Source organism: Dipteris shenzhenensis, unplaced genomic scaffold (genome assembly GCF_047967505.1).
Source record: "Dipteris shenzhenensis isolate YYH24624 ecotype China unplaced genomic scaffold, Dip_SZ_1.0 scaf0086, whole genome shotgun sequence".
NCBI classification, from domain to species: Eukaryota; Viridiplantae; Streptophyta; class Polypodiopsida; order Gleicheniales; family Dipteridaceae; genus Dipteris; species Dipteris shenzhenensis.
Window position 1 is genome coordinate 4,589 of NW_028239393.1, and position 2,920 is coordinate 7,508.

Below are 2,920 nucleotides of genomic sequence, written 5' to 3' on the forward strand. Positions count from 1 at the left end.
TTTCAGCTTCCCCTAATTGCTACGCCATCTGAGCCTTGCTCCGCTACCGGCGTTCCTGGCTTTATCCAGTTAGCAGTGAAGAAGTTCGGGTTTTTCAATAAGAGCGTTTTGAATCGACGTGCGGATATGATGGAATTGGTAGACATGCCAGGTTTAGGTTCTGGTGACCAACGTCGTGGGGGTTCAAGTCCCCCTATCCGTAGCAGTTGGAACCTCGAAGTTATGCCATCACTAGGCCTCGCCGAAATCAAATGGGTTTCTTCTCTCCGGCCTTCAATCATTGGGCGAATAGTCCCCCTAACCCGAAGAGTGATCTTTGAACGTATATACGAACTGTCATAACTACTCAATCACGTGTTTCAGGTTTGGGTATAGCAGGACTTGAACCTGCGACCATTAGGTTAAAAGCCCAATGCTCTACCAACTGAGCTATACACCCGAGTATTATTGTTATTATTATTATTACTAATTATGAGATAGATTTCTATGTAGTAATTGAACGGCAAAGAACAACTCTGACCTAGGCCGGGCGTATCGCGATGGCATTCTAGTAGTATACATGAATGAATGTTACCTAGGCAACTATCCCTTGGTTCAGACGCTTCATTTGCGGAACGAGATAAATAAAGGTATAATAATGAATCGACAAATCATGTGCTTCTAGGAACCTTCTCGTTAATCGAACTCGCCATCCAATAGAAGGAGTTGGCAAGGCTAGCTGGTCCTCGGGGTAGATATAAGAGAGTTCTCGGGATTGGGCATTATTCTTTCTCTCTGTTATCCTCGTTTCTTCCCGAGTCCCTGGGGTGTAAGCTAATGCAATTGCTCCTACATACCCAACGCGAAATATCATTTGCTTTCCATGAAATTGCATTTACGTGAAGGCGACGGATTGGCCAGCCTGAAGCTCTTTGTTTTTGAAGGCTCTGAACGGATTGGCCAGCCTGCCGGGATTGCAGTTTCCAGTTCCCGGCCGGCCGTACAATGTGCAACTTATCCCGATTGAGGTGAAAGCGGAAGCCAGGGCCGCCCGCTGAAGCTGCTTCGGCCACTCTCGGGAAGCACTGGAGTAGTGATCCAGTAGCCGAGCTGTTAGGGGCCCGGGGTGGTGATACACCACCCCCACCTTGACTGAAAACGCTTCGCGTTCTCACCCTTAACTCCCATGCATATGGAAAAGAGGGAGAGAAGGAAAAAACCGAACAAACTTAGACGTCGTTGAAAGGAATATTTGAGCATGATTTTTTCGCGCTTTTCCCAGAGATCTTTCCCATTAACGCAACTATTACTTCGCCCATTTATGGAGTTCTATTTAGTACTTTCAAACAATATGACTATCTACTGTTAGTACGTAATGCGGGTTGGCTTGGTTTACTTAGTGTTATGCGCCTAGGAGGGCACGTCCTGGAATGCGAAGGTTGAAAGCCATCGCTCGGATGGACTCCCCAACCGGCAGGGATCAGACCGCTGCCGGGAACCATAGCATGGGGACTATCCGCTCGCCGCAGGGCTAATTGTACGCAACAGGAGCAAGGTAACTCCCCCCAGGTGGGGTGTTCCGGAAGGCACTTGAGTCCGAACGCTATTATTCATGTGCGACCAACCCTCCAAGAGTAACTGTAATAAACAGGTTTTGCGTACGCGGTACCAAACGGCGAGTCAACTACCAAACGCGCAACCTAGGGATCACCCGAATGGACTCTATAGGGATTGACTTCAATAGAAGTAGGGCATAGCCGCCCAATCCTTGGAGACCGAGGCTTTGTTGGCCGGGTGAAAGATCCTGCCATAATGTACTCCGAGAATTACACCAGGCAACCCAAGTCGAGCATACGACAATGCCCCTTAGCATGAAGAGCTCCGAGGAAAGGGAGGTAGATGATAATGTGATATTCTGTAAACGAACACGCAGAAGCGTCCCCGACAGGTATGCTGCACCTGGCTAGAAAAAGGAAATCATGATGGGATAAGCGAATTGGGGAAATGCCAATAAAGGTTGACAGACTGGGGAATTTCCCGACCGAGTCTCGAGACAACTGGAGTAAACTTTAGGGCTGGCTACTTCTGTAGCCGAGGAACCGGCGATAGAACCTTAGCAAACAGGATAGGCGAGATAGATATACCTACTCCTATGAGTTATAGGGAATATATGCCCTGGAACTTGCCAAACAGCTAACTCCCCAACCTATACAGTGGTAGTAAGTGGGTTACTCCCGTGGTCGGACTGACAAGTAAAGCTGCTCACAAACGAAACTCCTCCAGGATTGTCCTAGGCATGGACCCTGGACATGCAACAATAGACATTCCATACTTCCCCCAAGTGGATGGCTACGCTTGACTTGCTGAGCAAGATGCATTGCGATTGAACCCCCCGACACATCAGAGGAGCCTCACTATAAGTCCTGAAGTGGTAAGTGTGGTGCTTCTAAAGGTAAAGCAACACGGCGCATAATTTCCTTCCAGAGACCCGAACTCGCTGAAAGCCAAATGGAGTTCTCCATGCCAACGAGACTTCCGTAGTCAAATAATCGTCCAACCGGAGGACCTTTGGTTCGAAATACGGGCCTTCGGCCTTCTTTCGTAGAGTGAAGGGCGTGGGTGAAACCCTTGCTGAATGAAGGACAAAGTGCAACGGTTGGTAATTTCGAGGCGAACTCAAATACGTCTAGACATAGTAAATAGAACTTGAATCCGGGCGACTAGGATATGGCATGAGCCATATACTCCGGACACATAAATCAGTGTTCGAAAGGTTCGCTCATGTGGGACACGCATCCCACGGTTCAGGCCCGGTAGTCCCCGTAAATCTTCAGAAGTCATCACGAACGAGCCACATGCGGGGAAACTTGCACGTGTGGTTCTGACCGGGGAGGGAGGACCCACCCTATCGGTTTCTAATAACCATCATACCGGCCGCCGC

General features: G+C 48.9%; 1 non-coding gene across 1 annotated transcript; it reads right to left on the minus strand.

The window, feature by feature from the left end:
* Positions 1–366: 366 nt before the first annotated feature.
* On the minus strand, positions 367–439 carry TRNAK-UUU (transfer RNA lysine (anticodon UUU)). Its single transcript has one exon. It is a non-coding gene; the product is annotated as a tRNA-Lys (tRNA).
* Between the last annotated feature and the right edge of the window lie 2,481 nt (positions 440–2,920).